The 27951-nt window shown below is 58.4% G+C and overlaps 1 long non-coding RNA gene across 1 annotated transcript; it reads left to right on the top strand.

The window, feature by feature from the left end:
- The first annotated feature begins 11325 nt into the window (after window positions 1–11325).
- Window positions 11326–27499, top strand: LOC141737060 (uncharacterized). Its single transcript, XR_012585131.1, has 4 exons — window positions 11326–11517; window positions 12578–12835; window positions 16216–17453; window positions 22057–27499. It is a non-coding gene; the product is annotated as an uncharacterized LOC141737060 (long non-coding RNA).
- The last annotated feature ends 452 nt before the right edge of the window (window positions 27500–27951 follow it).

Here is a 27951-nt window from a genome sequence, read left to right as displayed (position 1 = left end):
AGCGAGTTATCATTTCTTTGGTTCTCAAGATGACAGCACCCACCCGCACCCCAAAAATTACCTTCGGTGTGATGCCGTTTGAGGAGAGCCCACTGGGAGGACTGGCCCTGAAGCAGGTTTGTGCACGCAGCCGTCTCTCCACAGGTGACGTCTGCCCCAAAGCGCTCGCATCGCCTTCGGAAAGGGAGGTTACCGCCCTGAAAGAGACAGCAGAGAGATGGTTTGTCAGGAGATTTGCTCTGTTCCAGATGTGGCAATGGCAAATTTGGACAAAAGGAGAGAATTATCCACCTACCGTGGTCAGCGGAGCCCAGTAGAGCTTGCCTTGGATTTCCAGCTGGAAAGCAAGAAGGATGGAGGAGCACGTCAGGAGAGCTGAAGCAGCAGTGGTTAAACAGAAGGATATTCCAGGTAGCAATTGTAGCACTTGCCTTGGCTAAACGTCAGTGGGAAACCCAGGAAATCACTGGTTTTTCTTTGAGATCCCCAACTATTCCAAGAGAATGTATCACTTGGAGAAAAGAACCAGAAACTGGAACCGCTCCGTTTGTTTTCAGTGCTCACCTTGGAGAAAACTCAAAGCAGTTACAGATCTAGAGGGATGCAAGACTGGCTAAAGGATGAACGCGGAGAGGGGCCAGAACTGCTCCAAGCACCCGTCGCTCCCCGGGTGATGTTGGGTGCCCCACGAAACGCTCCCAGGAAGCCGACTGCTGTAACGTGCCGCAGAAGGGCAGTGACGTACCCACTTGAGGGGACATTTTAGCACTAGCGCTTCAGGGAAGCTGAAGCTTTACTTGTCCCGCTCAGCTCATCCTGCTTCACCCTCTCCCAGGCAGCCAACGGAGCTGGTTTTGTCAGCGCAGCCCCCTGCTACGCGCTCCCTGCTGGGAGCCTGCCCTGGTGCGTCTCTCTCTTCAGTGTGCTTCCCTAGACTTCCAAATCAATGCAGCCCTGGAGGGATCACCGGGGTCCCAAATCCCCCACCCCAGAGCAGCGCAGAGCAGGGCCCCCGCACCCTACCTGCGTTACCCACGGGCACAGCCTGCTCTGCTCGTAGTGCTTGGGCTTCGTACACGGCCTGCTCTTCTTCTGCCTCCGGGCCCGCTTCCGCTCCACGGGCTCCTTCTCTGCTGCTCCACCATCCTCTCGGCTTTCCCCGTCCTGACCGAGGTCCTCTGACTTCACTCGTTTGACGGGGGGCTCGCTCTGGCAGCTGCCGACCTCCTCCTCCTCCTTGACCTTCTCTTCCTCCTCCTCCTCCTCCTCACCCCCGCCGCTGGGCTCGCCCCGGGCCCGCAGGTAGGCATGGAACTGCTCCTTGGAGGCGAGGAACCTACAGAAACATCCCACCCTGTCACCCCAGCCATGGGGGGCGCGGTGTGACAGGGCCATGGGGGACAGGGGGCTGCTGGGGGGACAGCGGGGCCGGGCATGTACTGGGGGGGCAGTGCAGAGGCTTGGCATGTACCGGGAGGGGGTTATGGGGGGGCCGTACACGTAGTGGGGGGGTTATGGAGGGCCCTGGCCCCTACCAGGGGGATTATGGAAGGGCCATACCTGTACCCGGGGGGTTATGGGGAGGTCTGCGCATGTACTGTGGCGGTTGGGGGGGGGCCTGGCACGTACCGAGGGGGGTTAGGAGGGGGCCCGGGCACGTACCGGGGGGCGGCCGGGGCCGGGGCCGTCGTGGGCCCGCACTCACCGGGGGCCGCCGCCGCCATGCTGCCGCACGCGGGGATGAGGGCAGGGGCCGGGCGGGCCACGTGACGGGGGCGCGTGCGCGGGGCGGGTATAAAAGGCCCGGCGGCGGCCAGGCTGCCTCAGAGCGGCGGCGGGGCCGGGGTTTGTGTGTGCCCGGGCCGGGGGCGGCGGCCGGGCGGGCTCTGTGAGGAGTCGCAGCGCCGCTGAGGTCAGTGTCCGTCCGGCTGTGGGAGGCTCTGAGCGCTCTGCGGGGGAGCAGGGCCTGTGGGCTGGGGGCGGCCCTCAGGAAGGGCCTGGCCGTGGGGGCAGGAGCCCCGGGGGAGGGGCTGTCCGTGTGGGGAGGGGCGGCGCGGCCGGTGTGTGGGCCTTGCACCGGGGAGAGGTGTCGTCCCGTGTTGTGGCTCCTGAGGGCCTGTGTTTTGGGGCACCTCCTGGGTGCTGACCTGCGAGGCGTTCGGGATGAGCAGCAGCTGCCGTGCCGGGGGAGCAGGGCTCATCCTGGCTCGAGGGACAGAACAACCCCCCTAGAGGCCCCCATCTGGTGACCTCTGAGGGGTTCTGTGCTTTGGGGCTTTGGCTCTTCTGCCTCTTGCTGGCTGTCAGCTGGAGAAGGTGGAGCTCTCTGCAGAGATGCAGGGCGCTTGGTGTGGGCTTTTTTAATGTGGGGTTTTTTGAAGCAGTAAATGCAAGGCCTGGTTGCTCAGGGCTCAGCTGTCTCCCATTGCACAGAGGTGTAAATCTGCTTGAAGCTGTCCCGTGGGCAGAATTCTGTTGGTGCTGCTCCGGCAACAGGGTTTTCCACATTACCCCTTGGAAGGATTTTCAAGCTCAGCCCAGCAGAGGTGTGAGAGGGCTTTGTGTTTCGGCTGCTGGTGGCCCATGGGAGGAACTGTTTTTTGCTCCTCCTTTGGTGCAGGCCGTTGTGCCTTCTTCCTGCTGTGGGCAGGCTGCAGGATGGATGGAGGAGCCGTGGGACAAAGTCACCTTCCCTCTGGGGGCTGGGGTCGTTCTCTGACATGGGCTGTAGCCAGCACAAAGCTCACTGCAGATGTTTGGTGCTGCCACACGTTCCTGGTGGGTGTATGAAGGAGGCTGTGCTGCTAATGCAGCGAGCAAGGGCTGGTGCTCATGAGAGCGGCCGGAGTGCAAAGTCTGTCCTTGTGTTTGGTGTGTGGGTGGGAGTTCAGACTGAAAGACAGAGTGATGTGACAAGTGTGGGGTGCTTGGTGTGAGATGGCACTCGCTGACCTCTGCTTCCTGCCCTCTAGCTGCCACATCTTCCCCATGTGTTTGGGACCCCGGTTGCAGCCTCTCCAGCTCCATAGTCATAGAATCGGGTCATACGGAGGTTGGAAGCGTGTCCAGGGGAGCGAGGAGCTGTGAATCCTGTGTTGCGGCTGCCTGAGCTGGAAGGCTTTCATGGGCGAGTACAGTGCTTGGATCGCCAGAGCTGTCGCTTCAACATCCTTCAGCAGCACTAAAGCAGCTTTGAAGAAAACCACTAGCCAAGAACTCGCTGGGAAAGGCCAAGTCAGGAGAAAAGGAAAGGCTGATTGCAGGAGAGTGTGATGTGTATACAGGGAGAAGTAAGTCAGAAAAAGTTGAGCTGCTTGAACGTCCAGGTTAAACAAGGGACAGGTATGAATGAAAATACCCTTTCAGCGGGGCTGTGGCACCTGGTGGGGGCCCATTCCCGCTGACCCCCCCGTGCTCCCTCCCCTCCCAGACAGGCACGGAACGGGGCTGGAGAAAGAGCTTTTAATGGAAGAACACAAGAGAAAATGTCCTAACAAAGCCACTCTAAGCCCCCCTCCCCTAAACACATCCCTCCCCCCACCCCCCCAAATACACGCTGGTCCTCTAAACACATCCCTCCCCGTGCCCCCCAGGTACACTGCCCGCTACAACTTGTAATGGAAAAACAGGAGAGAAAAGGCCCTATCGAAGCTACTCTAAGCCCCCCATCTCTCAAAATGCATTACCCCACCTCCAAATGCACCACCCTCCCCCAAACACACCACCCCCCCAGATACAATCCCCTCCCTTAAATCTGCCCCCCTCCCCTAAATACAACCCTCCCCCACATCCCAGCTGCACCCCCCCTCTGCCCCCCATCATCTCTGTCTCCTCACTGGGGTGGTCTCTTCCCCCCTGCCACCTCCGGGCAGCCTGCCAGAGCCCTGCGCTTGCTGGGTGGTGGTGATGGGGGGCTCGGCCCCCGCTTTGTCCCCCGCTTCTCCGCCACGGTGGGCTGGGCCGGCAGTAGCTCCATCCCCACGTCCCCGCACAGTTCCTGGGACTCTGTCCCATAGAGGGATTCTTCTAGGATGCGGATGGCCTCCAGGGTCTCCTCCACGCTGTAGTACTCGAAAGGCACCTTCTGGGGCACTGCAAGGTGGCCGTCCTTGTCCCCGAGGGCTTGGCTGTGGGGGACAGCAGAGGCGCTGCTGGGGACATCTTTCTCCCAGGAGATGTCACTCTCGCAGGGGTTGTCGCTGCTCCAGAAGGTGTCACTCTTTAGGGAGATGATGTTGCGGTCTGAGCTGTTGTCTTCTGAGGAGATGTCGCTTTTTGGGGAGAAATTGTGCTCTGGGGAGGTGTCGCTCTTGGAGGAGGTGTTGTGCTCTGCGGAGATGTGGCGCCCCGAGGAGGTGTCACTCTTTGGAGAGATGTTGTGCCCGGAGATGTCACTCTCAAAGGAGATGTTGAATGCCTCTGGGGAGATGTTGTGCCCCGAGGAGATGTCACTCTTTGGAGAGATGTTGCGCCCTGTGGAGATTTCACCCTCAAAGGAGATGTTGCTCTCTGGGGAGATGTTACGCTCTAAGGAGATGTCGCTCTTTGGGGAGGTGTTGCTCTTTGGGGAGATGTTGAACGCTGAGATGATGTTGCTTTTTGGGGAGATGTCACGCTCTGAGGAGGTGTCGCTTTCTGAGGAGATGTTGCTGCCCAGGGCTGTCTGCGTGGGGGAGGCCCTGCTGGAGCCATTGGTCACTGAAGAGCATTCCTCGGTGTTTTCAGAGGCAGGGATGGAGGTTGGCAGCTGGGTGGGTGCTGGGGCCACCGCTCTCCCCTCTCTGCTGGCGCCACTGCGTTCCCCAGGTGTGGGGACAGCGGTGTCAGGGTCCTGGCCGACCTGCACTGCGTCTGGGGAGGAACCAAAGAGCCTGAGGGCGTCTTGCAGGAGCATCTCCTCGGTCACTTCAATGTTGGCATCCAGGTCGATAGGAGCTTCTTTGTGGGGGGCTGCAATGGGTCTGGAGGAGACGCAGGTGCCCGTGGGGATGCGGCTGGCAGTGGGTGTGTGCACAGGTATGGCCGTGCCGGAGCTGTTGGTGCCTGCAGGCTGTCCCTTGAGGTGCTGGCATCCAGGGATGGAGGTGAGCAGCAGCGTGGGGGCTGCGGGCACCGCTGTGCCCTGGTGGCCGTAGTCTGGGAGCTGCGTCATGTGGGGCAGTGGGTGTATTCCCTGGGGGGTGCCAGGGGCTGCCCAGGCCGGGAGGGTCCCGCAGCCCCCGGGGCCCCACAGGGCAGCGCCTGGTGGAGCAGCAGCGGCGTGGCTGAGGGTGGCGGTGGCCGGCACAGACACATTGTTGACCGTCCGCTCGATGTGGACGAAGCGTGGGTCGACGCTGTAGCCACCGCGTGGGGCCCTGTACAGCCCTGTGTGGGTAGAATGGAGCCGTGCTGGGCCGTGGGCACCCCCCGGGGCACCCGCCGAACCGCCCCCCATGGCCATCAGGGCGCTGATGGTGTCAGGGTGGCAGAGGGGACAGGGGTGCCATACCTGGTGGTGGGACCTGTGGGGCTGCCCCCACTGGGGGCGCCCAGGCTGCAGGGAATGGCTGCTGCTGCCCGGGCGGTGGGAACGGGGTGGCTGCGCCTGGAAGAGAGACAGGAGCCACGGTCACCTCCTGCGCTCTTGGCCCCGAGAGCGTCCCCGGGCTGTGGGTCGGGGTCGTTCCCTGCCTTGGGGGTAGAAGGTTTGTGGGAGCACGAAAGCCTGATGGCTCTGGGGCGCCGGGGGGATGCGGGGGCCGCGCTGTGGGAGCCACCGGGGCGGCAGCGCCATGGTGGGTCCCCTCAGTCTCTCGGCTGCTAAGGACTCTTTGGCGTCTCCAGGATGGAATGTTGGGGCTCCCTGTGCTCCGCCCCCTCCCAGCGGCCCCCCCAACAGCCCCCCCAGCTCCTGCTGGGGAGGGAAGGGGCTCGGGGGGGCTGGGTGTCCCTGGATCCCACCATGGGCTCTGTGTGCAAGTGCTTTTTGCTTTCAACAGTATTTTTCAGGGGGCGAAAGGACCAAGTTGGTTCAGCCGAGCTTTGTGGGGACGAAGCTGCACCCGCAGCCTCCTTGTGCCACACGGCAAATGCCTCTGTGACTGTCGCCTGTGCTGCGCTGCCTGGAGTGACGCAGAGACAGGAACAAGGACCTGGAGGGTGCGAGGGAAGGTCACGCAGCATCCCTCGGTGGCACGCTCCCCTGCCCAGCCCTCCCTCAAATCCTGCTCTCGGGTCTTTTAGTCTCCTCATTGGGAAACAAGCAGCTCTGGGTCCCCCTCGGAGGGGGCTGCACTTCCCCTGGGTGCGTGACACCGGGAGGAGACGGTACCCACCGCTGCATGCTCCCAGAAAAGGCCGGGATTCTGCACAACATCCGATGACGAGATGCTGGGTCTCTCTGTGCTCTGCAGGACCCCAGGGACTGGGTTAGTTCATCCCCTCCTGGCACTGGGGAGGATTTGGCACTACCAAGGACACCCCGGTAGGAACACAGGCCTCTCACTCCCGCTACGTGAACAGCGTGTGGCGTGGGGGAGCCGGGACAACTGCCGTGAGCTGGAGGCCAGAGATCCCTCCTGGCCTGTATCCTGTTCATTAAACAGATTGCTCTCTGTTAGCGAGGCACCTCTGGCTGCAAGATCGTGTGAGACCATCTGCTGTGTAACTTGTGGCAGGGACCGATGCTGGGGGCGTGAAGGCAACTTCTAAAAAACATAAAACTTTCATTTCATTTCAGAGCGCAGCTGAACAACCCCGTTCCTCGACATGCATCGTCCTAATGCCTCCTATTGACCCGACGCCACGGGAAAGGGCCTCCTCAGCCCTATCTGTAGGAATTTGCCGTGTGTTTAGGCAGGAAGGTGAAGTTGGTAGCTACGGCTCCCAGAAGCAGCTCACTAGAAGAAAGAACAAAAACAAAGCAAAAAAAAAGCCAAGGAGAGGTTTGTGTCCAGTACAATAGAGCCACCGGTACCCGTTGCGTCGCCCTGTGGCTCTACAGCGAAGGTGATGGCAGTCAGATGTGTCAAACCAAGCCTCTACCCTCCTGAAAATTTAGGGCTGCTGCACAAAACCGCCTCCGGTGCTGAGCTTTAACCTGCTCCTGTCATGATATAATGACAGCCTGCGGAGGCATAATTTAGCCCTGACCTGAAGACGTCTGCTTTAAGGTTAAAAAGTCCTCCCAGCTAAAATTTATCCAACAGCAGCAATGAAAAAATCAACTTGTCTGGTATTAATTTGGGTTCCTCTCGTTAAGGAAGCCACGCAGGATCACAGCCCGGAGGGTCCGTCTTTGCTTTATCCCAACTTCCCATATCCACTGCAAGGTTTAATTGGTTTGATGGCACCGGATCCCAACAAAGATTTAAAATGATCCGGTTGCTAACAGACCTGGTTGCTTTAACCCTGAACCCCAGCACTGGAGGGACGCAGCCTCCCGATAAGGACAATGCCCCTATTGCTGGGCAGTCACCCAGAACCGATGCCAAAACGGGTTCTGAAGTTTGGTGACCTGAAGACCAGCCTCACCCCTGGCAATGCCATGCCGAAAGTCAGCAGGAGCCACTGAAAAGCTCCTCCCCACCTCTCGCCGTGCCTGTGCAGAGCCAAAACCCTGCCAGTGCCAGTAGGCATTAAGGGCAGATGTGGCGGTGTGCTCTTCCCTTTTTCCCCCCCGGCTCCTGCTCAAGCCATGGCCATCAGTGGGAGTTGTGATGAGTCGCACTTGAACTGTGGGAGATGGCTGGCAACATAACCAAAACCCTGTCTGGAGTGGGAACCTGGGTATCTTGTTCCCATGAGAATATGACTGTAGGTCAATTCTCCTACTCCATAAACAGTGGACAGCCCAAGAGCCCTTTGAGCTCTCCTGCACGGCAGCGGCTGCACGACAGGATCTCCTCTGGAGTGGGGACGCTCGCTTAAGGTTCTTCTCCTCGAGGCTGAGAGATTCCTTGCCGCAACAGATTCTCGGTAAGTGACTAATAGCATGCTAAACTTTGAAATCTTAGCTAAGGGATCTAAGGATTGATTGCGCATATAGAATCCTTTAGACATAAACCGTTGACCAAGTCTGGGACTAGGATTGGATCCAGCCGCAGCCAGACTCCTCTCTGAGAAGGAGTTTAGAAAGCCAGGGGGTCCTTTCTGAACCTCGGGACTCAACGGGAGGGTCTCCCTGAGAGCTTGTCTGACCCCGGCCTCTATGCAGTAAATAATCAAGTGTGCCCTGGCATCGAATCTCGTAAAACACTGTCGCATTCACTGCTAACTTTGTTAAATCACTGTTTTATGTTAATAAACATTTCACTACTCTCTTACAAGTGAAGTTATTCATTCCGCCCGCGACAGCAGATCCTAAAATGATGTTAGCCAGTTCCATTGGGATCAGATCTATCCTTCCTTAAGACTTCAGCTATTTCACCCTTTGGAACACACATTGTATTTTCAGTGCAGAGCCATTTTCTTTACAGTCAAGGAGGCTTACCTTATTTCCTGGAGGCTGCTTCAACACAGCATCACTACAACTTTCCATAAGACATGTCAGAGAGAGAGTGGCCCAGCAGGGCACAGAACAGCACAGCAAGAGCCTGAATCTGCAGCCCAGAAGCAGAAATGGAGTGTGCTCAGAGAACCCTGCTCCTGGTTAGCGTCTCCTTCAAATGAGAGTTAAGGAATAAACCTAAATTGCTTTGAAATGTTGAGTTCTTACAGCTATAAATGTCTGTTACCCGGCACTGTAAAGACCACAGGTTACAAAGCTTCGTGCAGCCTAATGCAGGCGGGTTCCGCCTGGAAAATGACAGTTAAGAATTCGGATCCCACTCGATGTACTGGTAACGTGGTTTCAGGCAGCTGTTGCCAGCACTGACCAAAGGGATGAGGATTGGCAAAACCAGAGAAGGCCGTAGCCATGCTCTATTTCTGCTAATCTCTGTTTCCCTGAGACGCGAAATAGCAGCTGGCTGCTCCCCAGCTCTCCTTTTAGCTGCCTTTGAGCTTGCAAAGTCATTTCAAGCCAGTGCCTGAGGACTCGTAGGAGTGGAGAAAACCAGTTTCCTGCACTGTGTTGTGTGAACTCAGAAATCGGGTAATGAAAAATGGGGAAAACGCTCAGCTCTCCTAACCTGGGGATGGGCACCGCTTCCTGCTTGGCATCTCAAGACTTGCAGCACCTCAAGACTTGCAGGGATCAAAAAAACCTCAAAGGGACTCAAAAAAAACCCCACAGCCCCTTCCCTTCCAACTTCTGCCTGCTGCCAGGGAGACACAGCTCACCATTCCCTGCTCCTGGATCAGCTTATTTGCCTTCTCGCTGAGGTCTAGTGCCCATAAATGGACTGGGAGCTCTGGATCAGACTGGCAGGAGCAGATCGGGTAACAGGAGATGAGGCAAAAGACAAGCATCTATTGAAGGAGGGAAAATGCGCTTCAGAACGTCTTCTTACCTTCTTGTAGACCAGGTCAATGCGACACCCGACATTGATGTTCACAAAGTCCACTTCAGTTGTCTGGTTCGGGAGCTCTGCGCATTTGGTCATCGTGTCTGGAAACGCTCCCTCCGGCTGCCAGAGGGGGACAGGCTGCATGAATTCAAGCAGCAGCTTTTCTCCTCAGAAGCGAGTTATCATTTCTTTGGTTCTCAAGATGACAGCACCCACCCGCACCCCAAAAATTACCTTCGGTGTGATGCCGTTTGAGGAGAGCCCACTGGGAGGACTGGCCCTGAAGCAGGTTTGTGCACGCAGCCGTCTCTCCACAGGTGACGTCTGCCCCAAAGCGCTCGCATCGCCTTCGGAAAGGGAGGTTACCGCCCTGAAAGAGACAGCAGAGAGATGGTTTGTCAGGAGATTTGCTCTGTTCCAGATGTGGCAATGGCAAATTTGGACAAAAGGAGAGAATTATCCACCTACCGTGGTCAGCGGAGCCCAGTAGAGCTTGCCTTGGATTTCCAGCTGGAAAGCAAGAAGGATGGAGGAGCACGTCAGGAGAGCTGAAGCAGCAGTGGTTAAACAGAAGGATATTCCAGGTAGCAATTGTAGCACTTGCCTTGGCTAAACGTCAGTGGGAAACCCAGGAAATCACTGGTTTTTCTTTGAGATCCCCAACTATTCCAAGAGAATGTATCACTTGGAGAAAAGAACCAGAAACTGGAACCGCTCCGTTTGTTTTCAGTGCTCACCTTGGAGAAAACTCAAAGCAGTTACAGATCTAGAGGGATGCAAGACTGGCTAAAGGATGAACGCGGAGAGGGGCCAGAACTGCTCCAAGCACCCGTCGCTCCCCGGGTGATGTTGGGTGCCCCACGAAACGCTCCCAGGAAGCCGACTGCTGTAACGTGCCGCAGAAGGGCAGTGACGTACCCACTTGAGGGGACATTTTAGCACTAGCGCTTCAGGGAAGCTGAAGCTTTACTTGTCCCGCTCAGCTCATCCTGCTTCACCCTCTCCCAGGCAGCCAACGGAGCTGGTTTTGTCAGCGCAGCCCCCTGCTACGCGCTCCCTGCTGGGAGCCTGCCCTGGTGCGTCTCTCTCTTCAGTGTGCTTCCCTAGACTTCCAAATCAATGCAGCCCTGGAGGGATCACCGGGGTCCCAAATCCCCCACCCCAGAGCAGCGCAGAGCAGGGCCCCCGCACCCTACCTGCGTTACCCACGGGCACAGCCTGCTCTGCTCGTAGTGCTTGGGCTTCGTACACGGCCTGCTCTTCTTCTGCCTCCGGGCCCGCTTCCGCTCCACGGGCTCCTTCTCTGCTGCTCCACCATCCTCTCGGCTTTCCCCGTCCTGACCGAGGTCCTCTGACTTCACTCGTTTGACGGGGGGCTCGCTCTGGCAGCTGCCGACCTCCTCCTCCTCCTTGACCTTCTCTTCCTCCTCCTCCTCCTCCTCACCCCCGCCGCTGGGCTCGCCCCGGGCCCGCAGGTAGGCATGGAACTGCTCCTTGGAGGCGAGGAACCTACAGAAACATCCCACCCCTGTCACCCCAGCCATGGGGGGCGCGGTGTGACAGGGCCATGGGGGACAGGGGGCTGCTGGGGGGACAGCGGGGCCGGGCATGTACTGGGGGGGCAGTGCAGAGGCTTGGCATGTACCGGGAGGGGGTTATGGGGGGGCCGTACACGTAGTGGGGGGGTTATGGAGGGCCCTGGCCCCTACCAGGGGGATTATGGGAGGGCCATACCTGTACCCGGGGGGTTATGGGGAGGTCTGCGCATGTACTGTGGCGGTTGGGGGGGGGCCTGGCACGTACCGAGGGGGGTTAGGAGGGGGCCCGGGCACGTACCGGGGGGCGGCCGGGGCCGGGGCCGTCGTGGGCCCGCACTCACCGGGGGCCGCCGCCGCCATGCTGCCGCACGCGGGGATGAGGGCAGGGGCCGGGCGGGCCACGTGACGGGGGCGCGTGCGCGGGGCGGGTATAAAAGGCCCGGCGGCGGCCAGGCTGCCTCAGAGCGGCGGCGGGGCCGGGGTTTGTGTGTGCCCGGGCCGGGGGCGGCGGCCGGGCGGGCTCTGTGAGGGGTCGCAGCGCCGCTGAGGTCAGTGTCCGTCCGGCTGTGGGAGGCTCTGAGTGCTCTGCGGGGGAGCAGGGCCTGTGGGCTGGGGGCGGCCCTCAGGAAGGGCCTGGCCGTGGGGGCAGGAGCCCCGGGGGAGGGGCTGTCCGTGTGGGGAGGGGCGGCGCGGCCGGTGTGTGGGCCTTGCACCGGGGAGAGGTGTCGTCCCGTGTTGTGGCTCCTGAGGGCCTGTGTTTTGGGGCACCTCCTGGGTGCTGACCTGTGAGGCGTTCGGGATGAGCAGCAGCTGCCGTGCCGGGGGAGCAGGGCTCATCCTGGCTCGAGGGACAGAACAACCCCCCTAGAGGCCCCCATCTGGTGACCTCTGAGGGGTTCTGTGCTTTGGGGCTTTGGCTCTTCTGCCTCTTGCTGGCTGTCAGCTGGAGAAGGTGGAGCTCTCTGCAGAGATGCAGGGCGCTTGGTGTGGGCTTTTTTAATGTGGGGTTTTTTGAAGCAGTAAATGCAAGGCCTGGTTGCTCAGGGCTCAGCTGTCTCCCATTGCACAGAGGTGTAAATCTGCTTGAAGCTGTCCCGTGGGCAGAATTCTGTTGGTGCTGCTCCGGCAACAGGGTTTTCCACATTACCCCTTGGAAGGATTTTCAAGCTCAGCCCAGCAGAGGTGTGAGAGGGCTTTGTGTTTCGGCTGCTGGTGGCCCATGGGAGGAACTGTTTTTTGCTCCTCCTTTGGTGCAGGCCGTTGTGCCTTCTTCCTGCTGTGGGCAGGCTGCAGGATGGATGGAGGAGCCGTGGGACAAAGTCACCTTCCCTCTGGGGGCTGGGGTCGTTCTCTGACATGGGCTGTAGCCAGCACAAAGCTCACTGCAGATGTTTGGTGCTGCCACACGTTCCTGGTGGGTGTATGAAGGAGGCTGTGCTGCTAATGCAGCGAGCAAGGGCTGGTGCTCATGAGAGCGGCCGGAGTGCAAAGTCTGTCCTTGTGTTTGGTGTGTGGGTGGGAGTTCAGACTGAAAGACAGAGTGATGTGACAAGTGTGGGGTGCTTGGTGTGAGATGGCACTCGCTGACCTCTGCTTCCTGCCCTCTAGCTGCCACATCTTCCCCATGTGTTTGGGACCCCGGTTGCAGCCTCTCCAGCTCCATAGTCATAGAATCGGGTCATACGGAGGTTGGAAGCGTGTCCAGGGGAGCGAGGAGCTGTGAATCCTGTGTTGCGGCTGCCTGAGCTGGAAGGCTTTCATGGGCGAGTACAGTGCTTGGATCGCCAGAGCTGTCGCTTCAACATCCTTCAGCAGCACTAAAGCAGCTTTGAAGAAAACCACTAGCCAAGGTTAAACAAGGGACAGGTATGAATGAAAATACCCTTTCAGCGGGGCTGTGGCACCTGGTGGGGGCCCATTCCCGCTGACCCCCCCCGTGCTCCCTCCCCTCCCAGACAGGCACGGAACGGGGCTGGAGAAAGAGCTTTTAATGGAAGAACACAAGAGAAAATGTCCTAACAAAGCCACTCTAAGCCCCCCTCCCCTAAACACATCCCTCCCCCCACCCCCCCAAATACACGCTGGTCCTCTAAACACATCCCTCCCCGTGCCCCCCAGGTACACTGCCCGCTACAACTTGTAATGGAAAAACAGGAGAGAAAAGGCCCTATCGAAGCTACTCTAAGCCCCCCATCTCTCAAAATGCATTACCCCACCTCCAAATGCACCACCCTCCCCCAAACACACCACCCCCCCAGACACAATCCCCTCCCTTAAATCTGCCCCCCTCCCCTAAATACAACCCTCCCCCACATCCCAGCTGCACCCCCCCTCTGCCCCCCATCATCTCTGTCTCCTCACTGGGGTGGTCTCTTCCCCCCTGCCACCTCCGGGCAGCCTGCCAGAGCCCTGCGCTTGCTGGGTGGTGGTGATGGGGGGCTCGGCCCCCGCTTTGTCCCCCGCTTCTCCGCCACGGTGGGCTGGGCCGGCAGTAGCTCCATCCCCACGTCCCCGCACAGTTCCTGGGACTCTGTCCCATAGAGGGATTCTTCTAGGATGCGGATGGCCTCCAGGGTCTCCTCCACGCTGTAGTACTCGAAAGGCACCTTCTGGGGCACTGCAAGGTGGCCGTCCTTGTCCCCGAGGGCTTGGCTGTGGGGGACAGCAGAGGCGCTGCTGGGGACATCTTTCTCCCAGGAGATGTCACTCTCGCAGGGGTTGTCGCTGCTCCAGAAGGTGTCACTCTTTAGGGAGATGATGTTGCGGTCTGAGCTGTTGTCTTCTGAGGAGATGTCGCTTTTTGGGGAGAAATTGTGCTCTGGGGAGGTGTCGCTCTTGGAGGAGGTGTTGTGCTCTGCGGAGATGTGGCGCCCCGAGGAGGTGTCACTCTTTGGAGAGATGTTGTGCCCGGAGATGTCACTCTCAAAGGAGATGTTGAATGCCTCTGGGGAGATGTTGTGCCCCGAGGAGATGTCACTCTTTGGAGAGATGTTGTGCCCTGTGGAGATTTCACCCTCAAAGGAGATGTTGCTCTCTGGGGAGATGTTACGCTCTAAGGAGATGTCGCTCTTTGGGGAGGTGTTGCTCTTTGGGGAGATGTTGAACGCTGAGATGATGTTGCTTTTTGGGGAGATGTCACGCTCTGAGGAGGTGTCGCTTTCTGAGGAGATGTTGCTGCCCAGGGCTGTCTGCGTGGGGGAGGCCCTGCTGGAGCCATTGGTCACTGAAGAGCATTCCTCGGTGTTTTCAGAGGCAGGGATGGAGGTTGGCAGCTGGGTGGGTGCTGGGGCCACCGCTCTCCCCTCTCTGCTGGCGCCACTGCGTTCCCCAGGTGTGGGGACAGCGGTGTCAGGGTCCTGGCCGACCTGCACTGCGTCTGGGGAGGAACCAAAGAGCCTGAGGGCGTCTTGCAGGAGCATCTCCTCGGTCACTTCAATGTTGGCATCCAGGTCGATAGGAGCTTCTTTGTGGGGGGCTGCAATGGGTCTGGAGGAGACGCAGGTGCCCGTGGGGATGCGGCTGGCAGTGGGTGTGTGCACAGGTATGGCCGTGCCGGAGCTGTTGGTGCCTGCAGGCTGTCCCTTGAGGTGCTGGCATCCAGGGATGGAGGTGAGCAGCAGCGTGGGGGCTGCGGGCACCGCTGTGCCCTGGTGGCCGTAGTCTGGGAGCTGCGTCATGTGGGGCAGTGGGTGTATTCCCTGGGGGGTGCCAGGGGCTGCCCAGGCCGGGAGGGTCCCGCAGCCCCCGGGGCCCCACAGGGCAGCGCCTGGTGGAGCAGCAGCGGCGTGGCTGAGGGTGGCGGTGGCCGGCACAGACACATTGTTGACCGTCCGCTCGATGTGGACGAAGCGTGGGTCGACGCTGTAGCCACCGCGTGGGGCCCTGTACAGCCCTGTGTGGGTAGAATGGAGCCGTGCTGGGCCGTGGGCACCCCCCGGGGCACCCGCCGAACCGCCCCCCATGGCCATCAGGGCGCTGATGGTGTCAGGGTGGCAGAGGGGACAGGGGTGCCATACCTGGTGGTGGGACCTGTGGGGCTGCCCCCACTGGGGGCGCCCAGGCTGCAGGGAATGGCTGCTGCTGCCCGGGCGGTGGGAACGGGGTGGCTGCGCCTGGAAGAGAGACAGGAGCCACGGTCACCTCCTGCGCTCTTGGCCCCGAGAGCGTCCCCGGGCTGTGGGTCGGGGTCGTTCCCTGCCTTGGGGGTAGAAGGTTTGTGGGAGCACGAAAGCCTGATGGCTCTGGGGCGCCGGGGGGATGCGGGGGCCGCGCTGTGGGAGCCACCGGGGCGGCAGCGCCATGGTGGGTCCCCTCAGTCTCTCGGCTGCTAAGGACTCTTTGGCGTCTCCAGGATGGAATGTTGGGGCTCCCTGTGCTCCGCCCCCTCCCAGCGGCCCCCCCAACAGCCCCCCCAGCTCCTGCTGGGGAGGGAAGGGGCTCGGGGGGGCTGGGTGTCCCTGGATCCCACCATGGGCTCTGTGTGCAAGTGCTTTTTGCTTTCAACAGTATTTTTCAGGGGGCGAAAGGACCAAGTTGGTTCAGCCGAGCTTTGTGGGGACGAAGCTGCACCCGCAGCCTCCTTGTGCCACACGGCAAATGCCTCTGTGACTGTCGCCTGTGCTGCGCTGCCTGGAGTGACGCAGAGACAGGAACAAGGACCTGGAGGGTGCGAGGGAAGGTCACGCAGCATCCCTCGGTGGCACGCTCCCCTGCCCAGCCCTCCCTCAAATCCTGCTCTCGGGTCTTTTAGTCTCCTCATTGGGAAACAAGCAGCTCTGGGTCCCCCTCGGAGGGGGCTGCACTTCCCCTGGGTGCGTGACACCGGGAGGAGACGGTACCCACCGCTGCATGCTCCCAGAAAAGGCCGGGATTCTGCACAACATCCGATGACGAGATGCTGGGTCTCTCTGTGCTCTGCAGGACCCCAGGGACTGGGTTAGTTCATCCCCTCCTGGCACTGGGGAGGATTTGGCACTACCAAGGACACCCCGGTAGGAACACAGGCCTCTCACTCCCGCTACGTGAACAGCGTGTGGCGTGGGGGAGCCGGGACAACTGCCGTGAGCTGGAGGCCAGAGATCCCTCCTGGCCTGTATCCTGTTCATTAAACAGATTGCTCTCTGTTAGCGAGGCACCTCTGGCTGCAAGATCGTGTGAGACCATCTGCTGTGTAACTTGTGGCAGGGACCGATGCTGGGGGCGTGAAGGCAACTTCTAAAAAACATAAAACTTTCATTTCATTTCAGAGCGCAGCTGAACAACCCCGTTCCTCGACATGCATCGTCCTAATGCCTCCTATTGACCCGACGCCACGGGAAAGGGCCTCCTCAGCCCTATCTGTAGGAATTTGCCGTGTGTTTAGGCAGGAAGGTGAAGTTGGTAGCTACGGCTCCCAGAAGCAGCTCACTAGAAGAAAGAACAAAAACAAAGCAAAAAAAAAGCCAAGGAGAGGTTTGTGTCCAGTACAATAGAGCCACCGGTACCCGTTGCGTCGCCCTGTGGCTCTACAGCGAAGGTGATGGCAGTCAGATGTGTCAAACCAAGCCTCTACCCTCCTGAAAATTTAGGGCTGCTGCACAAAACCGCCTCCGGTGCTGAGCTTTAACCTGCTCCTGTCATGATATAATGACAGCCTGCGGAGGCATAATTTAGCCCTGACCTGAAGACGTCTGCTTTAAGGTTAAAAAGTCCTCCCAGCTAAAATTTATCCAACAGCAGCAATGAAAAAATCAACTTGTCTGGTATTAATTTGGGTTCCTCTCGTTAAGGAAGCCACGCAGGATCACAGCCCGGAGGGTCCGTCTTTGCTTTATCCCAACTTCCCATATCCACTGCAAGGTTTAATTGGTTTGATGGCACCGGATCCCAACAAAGATTTAAAATGATCCGGTTGCTAACAGACCTGGTTGCTTTAACCCTGAACCCCAGCACTGGAGGGACGCAGCCTCCCGATAAGGACAATGCCCCTATTGCTGGGCAGTCACCCAGAACCGATGCCAAAACGGGTTCTGAAGTTTGGTGACCTGAAGACCAGCCTCACCCCTGGCAATGCCATGCCGAAAGTCAGCAGGAGCCACTGAAAAGCTCCTCCCCACCTCTCGCCGTGCCTGTGCAGAGCCAAAACCCTGCCAGTGCCAGTAGGCATTAAGGGCAGATGTGGCGGTGTGCTCTTCCCTTTTTCCCCCCCGGCTCCTGCTCAAGCCATGGCCATCAGTGGGAGTTGTGATGAGTCGCACTTGAACTGTGGGAGATGGCTGGCAACATAACCAAAACCCTGTCTGGAGTGGGAACCTGGGTATCTTGTTCCCATGAGAATATGACTGTAGGTCAATTCTCCTACTCCATAAACAGTGGACAGCCCAAGAGCCCTTTGAGCTCTCCTGCACGGCAGCGGCTGCACGACAGGATCTCCTCTGGAGTGGGGACGCTCGCTTAAGGTTCTTCTCCTCGAGGTTGAGAGATTCCTTGCCGCAACAGATTCTCGGTAAGTGACTAATAGCATGCTAAACTTTGAAATCTTAGCTAAGGGATCTAAGGATTGATTGCGCATATAGAATCCTTTAGACATAAACCGTTGACCAAGTCTGGGACTAGGATTGGATCCAGCCGCAGCCAGACTCCTCTCTGAGAAGGAGTTTAGAAAGCCAGGGGGTCCTTTCTGAACCTCGGGACTCAACGGGAGGGTCTCCCTGAGAGCTTGTCTGACCCCGGCCTCTATGCAGTAAATAATCAAGTGTGCCCTGGCATCGAATCTCGTAAAACACTGTCGCATTCACTGCTAACTTTGTTAAATCACTGTTTTATGTTAATAAACATTTCACTACTCTCTTACAAGTGAAGTTATTCATTCCGCCCGCGACAGCAGATCCTAAAATGATGTTAGCCAGTTCCATTGGGATCAGATCTATCCTTCCTTAAGACTTCAGCTATTTCACCCTTTGGAACACACATTGTATTTTCAGTGCAGAGCCATTTTCTTTACAGTCAAGGAGGCTTACCTTATTTCCTGGAGGCTGCTTCAACACAGCATCACTACAACTTTCCATAAGACATGTCAGAGAGAGAGTGGCCCAGCAGGGCACAGAACAGCACAGCAAGAGCCTGAATCTGCAGCCCAGAAGCAGAAATGGAGTGTGCTCAGAGAACCCTGCTCCTGGTTAGCGTCTCCTTCAAATGAGAGTTAAGGAATAAACCTAAATTGCTTTGAAATGTTGAGTTCTTACAGCTATAAATGTCTGTTACCCGGCACTGTAAAGACCACAGGTTACAAAGCTTCGTGCAGCCTAATGCAGGCGGGTTCCGCCTGGAAAATGACAGTTAAGAATTCGGATCCCACTCGATGTACTGGTAACGTGGTTTCAGGCAGCTGTTGCCAGCACTGACCAAAGGGATGAGGATTGGCAAAACCAGAGAAGGCCGTAGCCATGCTCTATTTCTGCTAATCTCTGTTTCCCTGAGACGCGAAATAGCAGCTGGCTGCTCCCCAGCTCTCCTTTTAGCTGCCTTTGAGCTTGCAAAGTCATTTCAAGCCAGTGCCTGAGGACTCGTAGGAGTGGAGAAAACCAGTTTCCTGCACTGTGTTGTGTGAACTCAGAAATCGGGTAATGAAAAATGGGGAAAACGCTCAGCTCTCCTAACCTGGGGATGGGCACCGCTTCCTGCTTGGCATCTCAAGACTTGCAGCACCTCAAGACTTGCAGGGATCAAAAAAACCTCAAAGGGACTCAAAAAAAACCCCACAGCCCCTTCCCTTCCAACTTCTGCCTGCTGCCAGGGAGACACAGCTCACCATTCCCTGCTCCTGGATCAGCTTATTTGCCTTCTCGCTGAGGTCTAGTGCCCATAAATGGACTGGGAGCTCTGGATCAGACTGGCAGGAGCAGATCGGGTAACAGGAGATGAGGCAAAAGACAAGCATCTATTGAAGGAGGGAAAATGCGCTTCAGAACGTCTTCTTACCTTCTTGTAGACCAGGTCAATGCGACACCCGACATTGATGTTCACAAAGTCCACTTCAGTTGTCTGGTTCGGGAGCTCTGCGCATTTGGTCATCGTGTCTGGAAACGCTCCCTCCGGCTGCCAGAGGGGGACAGGCTGCATGAATTCAAGCAGCAGCTTTTCTCCTCAGAAGCGAGTTATCATTTCTTTGGTTCTCAAGATGACAGCACCCACCCGCACCCCAAAAATTACCTTCGGTGTGATGCCGTTTGAGGAGAGCCCACTGGGAGGACTGGCCCTGAAGCAGGTTTGTGCACGCAGCCGTCTCTCCACAGGTGACGTCTGCCCCAAAGCGCTCGCATCGCCTTCGGAAAGGGAGGTTACCGCCCTGAAAGAGACAGCAGAGAGATGGTTTGTCAGGAGATTTGCTCTGTTCCAGATGTGGCAATGGCAAATTTGGACAAAAGGAGAGAATTATCCACCTACCGTGGTCAGCGGAGCCCAGTAGAGCTTGCCTTGGATTTCCAGCTGGAAAGCAAGAAGGATGGAGGAGCACGTCAGGAGAGCTGAAGCAGCAGTGGTTAAACAGAAGGATATTCCAGGTAGCAATTGTAGCACTTGCCTTGGCTAAACGTCAGTGGGAAACCCAGGAAATCACTGGTTTTTCTTCGAGATCCCCAACTATTCCAAGAGAATGTATCACTTGGAGAAAAGAACCAGAAACTGGAACCGCTCCGTTTGTTTTCAGTGCGCACCTTGGAGAAAACTCAAAGCAGTTACAGATCTAGAGGGATGCAAGACTGGCTAAAGGATGAACGCGGAGAGGGGCCAGAACTGCTCCAAGCACCCGTCGCTCCCCGGGTGATGTTGGGTGCCCCACGAAACGCTCCCAGGAAGCCGACTGCTGTAACGTGCCGCAGAAGGGCAGTGACGTACCCACTTGAGGGGACATTTTAGCACTAGCGCTTCAGGGAAGCTGAAGCTTTACTTGTCCCGCTCAGCTCATCCTGCTTCACCCTCTCCCAGGCAGCCAACGGAGCTGGTTTTGTCAGCGCAGCCCCCTGCTACGCGCTCCCTGCTGGGAGCCTGCCCTGGTGCGTCTCTCTCTTCAGTGTGCTTCCCTAGACTTCCAAATCAATGCAGCCCTGGAGGGATCACCGGGGTCCCAAATCCCCCACCCCAGAGCAGCGCAGAGCAGGGCCCCCGCACCCTACCTGCGTTACCCACGGGCACAGCCTGCTCTGCTCGTAGTGCTTGGGCTTCGTACACGGCCTGCTCTTCTTCTGCCTCCGGGCCCGCTTCCGCTCCACGGGCTCCTTCTCTGCTGCTCCACCATCCTCTCGGCTTTCCCCGTCCTGACCGAGGTCCTCTGACTTCACTCGTTTGACGGGGGGCTCGCTCTGGCAGCTGCCGACCTCCTCCTCCTCCTTGACCTTCTCTTCCTCCTCCTCCTCCTCCTCACCCCCGCCGCTGGGCTCGCCCCGGGCCCGCAGGTAGGCATGGAACTGCTCCTTGGAGGCGAGGAACCTACAGAAACATCCCACCCTGTCACCCCAGCCATGGGGGGCGCGGTGTGACAGGGCCATGGGGGACAGGGGGCTGCTGGGGGGACAGCGGGGCCGGGCATGTACTGGGGGGGCAGTGCAGAGGCTTGGCATGTACCGGGAGGGGGTTATGGGGGGGCCGTACACGTAGTGGGGGGGTTATGGAGGGCCCTGGCCCCTACCAGGGGGATTATGGAAGGGCCATACCTGTACCCGGGGGGTTATGGGGAGGTCTGCGCATGTACTGTGGCGGTTGGGGGGGGGCCTGGCACGTACCGAGGGGGGTTAGGAGGGGGCCCGGGCACGTACCGGGGGGCGGCCGGGGCCGGGGCCGTCGTGGGCCCGCACTCACCGGGGGCTGCCGCACGCGGGGATGAGGGCAGGGGCCGGGCGGGCCACGTGACGGGGGCGCGTGCGCGGGGCGGGTATAAAAGGCCCGGCGGCGGCCAGGCTGCCTCAGAGCGGCGGCGGGGCCGGGGTTTGTGTGTGCCCGGGCCGGGGGCGGCGGCCGGGCGGGCTCTGTGAGGAGTCGCAGCGCCGCTGAGGTCAGTGTCCGTCCGGCTGTGGGAGGCTCTGAGCGCTCTGCGGGGGAGCAGGGCCTGTGGGCTGGGGGCGGCCCTCAGGAAGGGCCTGGCCGTGGGGGCAGGAGCCCCGGGGGAGGGGCTGTCCGTGTGGGGAGGGGCGGCGCGGCCGGTGTGTGGGCCTTGCACCGGGGAGAGGTGTCGTCCCGTGTTGTGGCTCCTGAGGGCCTGTGTTTTGGGGCACCTCCTGGGTGCTGACCTGCGAGGCGTTCGGGATGAGCAGCAGCTGCCGTGCCGGGGGAGCAGGGCTCATCCTGGCTCGAGGGACAGAACAACCCCCCTAGAGGCCCCCATCTGGTGACCTCTGAGGGGTTCTGTGCTTTGGGGCTTTGGCTCTTCTGCCTCTTGCTGGCTGTCAGCTGGAGAAGGTGGAGCTCTCTGCAGAGATGCAGGGCGCTTGGTGTGGGCTTTTTTAATGTGGGGTTTTTTGAAGCAGTAAATGCAAGGCCTGGTTGCTCAGGGCTCAGCTGTCTCCCATTGCACAGAGGTGTAAATCTGCTTGAAGCTGTCCCGTGGGCAGAATTCTGTTGGTGCTGCTCCGGCAACAGGGTTTTCCACATTACCCCTTGGAAGGATTTTCAAGCTCAGCCCAGCAGAGGTGTGAGAGGGCTTTGTGTTTCGGCTGCTGGTGGCCCATGGGAGGAACTGTTTTTTGCTCCTCCTTTGGTGCAGGCCGTTGTGCCTTCTTCCTGCTGTGGGCAGGCTGCAGGATGGATGGAGGAGCCGTGGGACAAAGTCACCTTCCCTCTGGGGGCTGGGGTCGTTCTCTGACATGGGCTGTAGCCAGCACAAAGCTCACTGCAGATGTTTGGTGCTGCCACACGTTCCTGGTGGGTGTATGAAGGAGGCTGTGCTGCTAATGCAGCGAGCAAGGGCTGGTGCTCATGAGAGCGGCCGGAGTGCAAAGTCTGTCCTTGTGTTTGGTGTGTGGGTGGGAGTTCAGACTGAAAGACAGAGTGATGTGACAAGTGTGGGGTGCTTGGTGTGAGATGGCACTCGCTGACCTCTGCTTCCTGCCCTCTAGCTGCCACATCTTCCCCATGTGTTTGGGACCCCGGTTGCAGCCTCTCCAGCTCCATAGTCATAGAATCGGGTCATACGGAGGTTGGAAGCGTGTCCAGGGGAGCGAGGAGCTGTGAATCCTGTGTTGCGGCTGCCTGAGCTGGAAGGCTTTCATGGGCGAGTACAGTGCTTGGATCGCCAGAGCTGTCGCTTCAACATCCTTCAGCAGCACTAAAGCAGCTTTGAAGAAAACCACTAGCCAAGAACTCGCTGGGAAAGGCCAAGTCAGGAGAAAAGGAAAGGCTGATTGCAGGAGAGTGTGATGTGTATACAGGGAGAAGTAAGTCAGAAAAAGTTGAGCTGCTTGAACGTCCAGGTTAAACAAGGGACAGGTATGAATGAAAATACCCTTTCAGCGGGGCTGTGGCACCTGGTGGGGGCCCATTCCCGCTGACCCCCCCGTGCTCCCTCCCCTCCCAGACAGGCACGGAACGGGGCTGGAGAAAGAGCTTTTAATGGAAGAACACAAGAGAAAATGTCCTAACAAAGCCACTCTAAGCCCCCCTCCCCTAAACACATCCCTCCCCCCACCCCCCCAAATACACGCTGGTCCTCTAAACACATCCCTCCCCGTGCCCCCCAGGTACACTGCCCGCTACAACTTGTAATGGAAAAACAGGAGAGAAAAGGCCCTATCGAAGCTACTCTAAGCCCCCCATCTCTCAAAATGCATTACCCCACCTCCAAATGCACCACCCTCCCCCAAACACACCACCCCCCCAGATACAATCCCCTCCCTTAAATCTGCCCCCCTCCCCTAAATACAACCCTCCCCCACATCCCAGCTGCACCCCCCCTCTGCCCCCCATCATCTCTGTCTCCTCACTGGGGTGGTCTCTTCCCCCCTGCCACCTCCGGGCAGCCTGCCAGAGCCCTGCGCTTGCTGGGTGGTGGTGATGGGGGGCTCGGCCCCCGCTTTGTCCCCCGCTTCTCCGCCACGGTGGGCTGGGCCGGCAGTAGCTCCATCCCCACGTCCCCGCACAGTTCCTGGGACTCTGTCCCATAGAGGGATTCTTCTAGGATGCGGATGGCCTCCAGGGTCTCCTCCACGCTGTAGTACTCGAAAGGCACCTTCTGGGGCACTGCAAGGTGGCCGTCCTTGTCCCCGAGGGCTTGGCTGTGGGGGACAGCAGAGGCGCTGCTGGGGACATCTTTCTCCCAGGAGATGTCACTCTCGCAGGGGTTGTCGCTGCTCCAGAAGGTGTCACTCTTTAGGGAGATGATGTTGCGGTCTGAGCTGTTGTCTTCTGAGGAGATGTCGCTTTTTGGGGAGAAATTGTGCTCTGGGGAGGTGTCGCTCTTGGAGGAGGTGTTGTGCTCTGCGGAGATGTGGCGCCCCGAGGAGGTGTCACTCTTTGGAGAGATGTTGTGCCCGGAGATGTCACTCTCAAAGGAGATGTTGAATGCCTCTGGGGAGATGTTGTGCCCCGAGGAGATGTCACTCTTTGGAGAGATGTTGCGCCCTGTGGAGATTTCACCCTCAAAGGAGATGTTGCTCTCTGGGGAGATGTTACGCTCTAAGGAGATGTCGCTCTTTGGGGAGGTGTTGCTCTTTGGGGAGATGTTGAACGCTGAGATGATGTTGCTTTTTGGGGAGATGTCACGCTCTGAGGAGGTGTCGCTTTCTGAGGAGATGTTGCTGCCCAGGGCTGTCTGCGTGGGGGAGGCCCTGCTGGAGCCATTGGTCACTGAAGAGCATTCCTCGGTGTTTTCAGAGGCAGGGATGGAGGTTGGCAGCTGGGTGGGTGCTGGGGCCACCGCTCTCCCCTCTCTGCTGGCGCCACTGCGTTCCCCAGGTGTGGGGACAGCGGTGTCAGGGTCCTGGCCGACCTGCACTGCGTCTGGGGAGGAACCAAAGAGCCTGAGGGCGTCTTGCAGGAGCATCTCCTCGGTCACTTCAATGTTGGCATCCAGGTCGATAGGAGCTTCTTTGTGGGGGGCTGCAATGGGTCTGGAGGAGACGCAGGTGCCCGTGGGGATGCGGCTGGCAGTGGGTGTGTGCACAGGTATGGCCGTGCCGGAGCTGTTGGTGCCTGCAGGCTGTCCCTTGAGGTGCTGGCATCCAGGGATGGAGGTGAGGAGCAGCGTGGGGGCTGCGGGCACCGCTGTGCCCTGGTGGCCGTAGTCTGGGAGCTGCGTCATGTGGGGCAGTGGGTGTATTCCCTGGGGGGTGCCAGGGGCTGCCCAGGCCGGGAGGGTCCCGCAGCCCCCGGGGCCCCACAGGGCAGCGCCTGGTGGAGCAGCAGCGGCGTGGCTGAGGGTGGCGGTGGCCGGCACAGACACATTGTTGACCGTCCGCTCGATGTGGACGAAGCGTGGGTCGACGCTGTAGCCACCGCGTGGGGCCCTGTACAGCCCTGTGTGGGTAGAATGGAGCCGTGCTGGGCCGTGGGCACCCCCCGGGGCACCCGCCGAACCGCCCCCCATGGCCATCAGGGCGCTGATGGTGTCAGGGTGGCAGAGGGGACAGGGGTGCCATACCTGGTGGTGGGACCTGTGGGGCTGCCCCCACTGGGGGCGCCCAGGCTGCAGGGAATGGCTGCTGCTGCCCGGGCGGTGGGAACAGGGTGGCTGCGCCTGGAAGAGAGACAGGAGCCACGGTCACCTCCTGCGCTCTTGGCCCCGAGAGCGTCCCCGGGCTGTGGGTCGGGGTCGTTCCCTGCCTTGGGGGTAGAAGGTTTGTGGGAGCACGAAAGCCTGATGGCTCTGGGGCGCCGGGGGGATGCGGGGGCCGCGCTGTGGGAGCCACCGGGGCGGCAGCGCCATGGTGGGTCCCCTCAGTCTCTCGGCTGCTAAGGACTCTTTGGCGTCTCCAGGATGGAATGTTGGGGCTCCCTGTGCTCCGCCCCCTCCCAGCGGCCCCCCCAACAGCCCCCCCAGCTCCTGCTGGGGAGGGAAGGGGCTCGGGGGGGCTGGGTGTCCCCGGATCCCACCATGGGCTCTGTGTGCAAGTGCTTTTTGCTTTCAACAGTATTTTTCAGGGGGCGAAAGGACCAAGTTGGTTCAGCCGAGCTTTGTGGGGACGAAGCTGCACCCGCAGCCTCCTTGTGCCACACGGCAAATGCCTCTGTGACTGTCGCCTGTGCTGCGCTGCCTGGAGTGACGCAGAGACAGGAACAAGGACCTGGAGGGTGCGAGGGAAGGTCACGCAGCATCCCTCGGTGGCACGCTCCCCTGCCCAGCCCTCCCTCAAATCCTGCTCTCGGGTCTTTTAGTCTCCTCATTGGGAAACAAGCAGCTCTGGGTCCCCCTCGGAGGGGGCTGCACTTCCCCTGGGTGCGTGACACCGGGAGGAGACGGTACCCACCGCTGCATGCTCCCAGAAAAGGCCGGGATTCTGCACAACATCCGATGACGAGATGCTGGGTCTCTCTGTGCTCTGCAGGACCCCAGGGACTGGGTTAGTTCATCCCCTCCTGGCACTGGGGAGGATTTGGCACTACCAAGGACACCCCGGTAGGAACACAGGCCTCTCACTCCCGCTACGTGAACAGCGTGTGGCGTGGGGGAGCCGGGACAACTGCCGTGAGCTGGAGGCCAGAGATCCCTCCTGGCCTGTATCCTGTTCATTAAACAGATTGCTCTCTGTTAGCGAGGCACCTCTGGCTGCAAGATCGTGTGAGACCATCTGCTGTGTAACTTGTGGCAGGGACCGATGCTGGGGGCGTGAAGGCAACTTCTAAAAAACATAAAACTTTCATTTCATTTCAGAGCGCAGCTGAACAACCCCGTTCCTCGACATGCATCGTCCTAATGCCTCCTATTGACCCGACGCCACGGGAAAGGGCCTCCTCAGCCCTATCTGTAGGAATTTGCCGTGTGTTTAGGCAGGAAGGTGAAGTTGGTAGCTACGGCTCCCAGAAGCAGCTCACTAGAAGAAAGAACAAAAACAAAGCAAAAAAAAGCCAAGGAGAGGTTTGTGTCCAGTACAATAGAGCCACCGGTACCCGTTGCGTCGCCCTGTGGCTCTACAGCGAAGGTGATGGCAGTCAGATGTGTCAAACCAAGCCTCTACCCTCCTGAAAATTTAGGGCTGCTGCACAAAACCGCCTCCGGTGCTGAGCTTTAACCTGCTCCTGTCATGATATAATGACAGCCTGCGGAGGCATAATTTAGCCCTGACCTGAAGACGTCTGCTTTAAGGTTAAAAAGTCCTCCCAGCTAAAATTTATCCAACAGCAGCAATGAAAAAATCAACTTGTCTGGTATTAATTTGGGTTCCTCTCGTTAAGGAAGCCACGCAGGATCACAGCCCGGAGGGTCCGTCTTTGCTTTATCCCAACTTCCCATATCCACTGCAAGGTTTAATTGGTTTGATGGCACCGGATCCCAACAAGGATTTAAAATGATCCGGTTGCTAACAGACCTGGTTGCTTTAACCCTGAACCCCAGCACTGGAGGGACGCAGCCTCCCGATAAGGACAATGCCCCTATTGCTGGGCAGTCACCCAGAACCGATGCCAAAAAGGGTTCTGAAGTTTGGTGACCTGAAGACCAGCCTCACCCCTGGCAATGCCATGCCGAAAGTCAGCAGGAGCCACTGAAAAGCTCCTCCCCACCTCTCGCCGTGCCTGTGCAGAGCCAAAACCCTGCCAGTGCCAGTAGGCATTAAGGGCAGATGTGGCGGTGTGCTCTTCCCTTTTTCCCCCCCCCAGCTCCTGCTCAAGCCATGGCCATCAGTGGGAGTTGTGATGAGTCGCACTTGAACTGTGGGAGATGGCTGGCAACATAACCAAAACCCTGTCTGGAGTGGGAACCTGGGTATCTTGTTCCCATGAGAATATGACTGTAGGTCAATTCTCCTACTCCATAAACAGTGGACAGCCCAAGAGCCCTTTGAGCTCTCCTGCACGGCAGCGGCTGCACGACAGGATCTCCTCTGGAGTGGGGACGCTCGCTTAAGGTTCTTCTCCTCGAGGTTGAGAGATTCCTTGCCGCAACAGATTCTCGGTAAGTGACTAATAGCATGCTAAACTTTGAAATCTTAGCTAAGGGATCTAAGGATTGATTGCGCATATAGAATCCTTTAGACATAAACCGTTGACCAAGTCTGGGACTAGGATTGGATCCAGCCGCAGCCAGACTCCTCTCTGAGAAGGAGTTTAGAAAGCCAGGGGGTCCTTTCTGAACCTCGGGACTCAACGGGAGGGTCTCCCTGAGAGCTTGTCTGACCCCGGCCTCTATGCAGTAAATAATCAAGTGTGCCCTGGCATCGAATCTCGTAAAACACTGTCGCATTCACTGCTAACTTTGTTAAATCACTGTTTTATGTTAATAAACATTTCACTACTCTCTTACAAGTGAAGTTATTCACTCCGCCCGCGACAGCAGATCCTAAAATGATGTTAGCCAGTTCCATTGGGATCAGATCTATCCTTCCTTAAGACTTCAGCTATTTCACCCTTTGGAACACACATTGTATTTTCAGTGCAGAGCCATTTTCTTTACAGTCAAGGAGGCTTACCTTATTTCCTGGAGGCTGCTTCAACACAGCATCACTACAACTTTCCATAAGACATGTCAGAGAGAGAGTGGCCCAGCAGGGCACAGAACAGCACAGCAAGAGCCTGAATCTGCAGCCCAAAAGCAGAAATGGAGTATGCTCAGAGAACCCTGCTCCTGGTTAGCGTCTCCTTCAAATGAGAGTTAAGGAATAAACCTAAATTGCTTTGAAATGTTGAGTTCTTACAGCTATAAATGTCTGTTACCTGGCACTGTAAAGACCACAGGTTACAAAGCTTCGTGCAGCCTAATGCGGGCGGGTTCCGCCTGGAAAATGACAGTTAAGAATTCGGATCCCACTCGATGTACTGGTAACGTGGTTTCAGGCAGCTGTTGCCAGCACTGACCAAAGGGA

The sequence above is a fragment of the Larus michahellis genome, unplaced genomic scaffold (genome assembly GCF_964199755.1).
Source record: "Larus michahellis unplaced genomic scaffold, bLarMic1.1 SCAFFOLD_159, whole genome shotgun sequence".
NCBI lineage: Eukaryota > Metazoa > Chordata > Aves > Charadriiformes > Laridae > Larus > Larus michahellis.
Note: the sequence above shows the minus strand (reverse complement) of the source record. Positions and strands in the feature narration are given on the sequence as shown.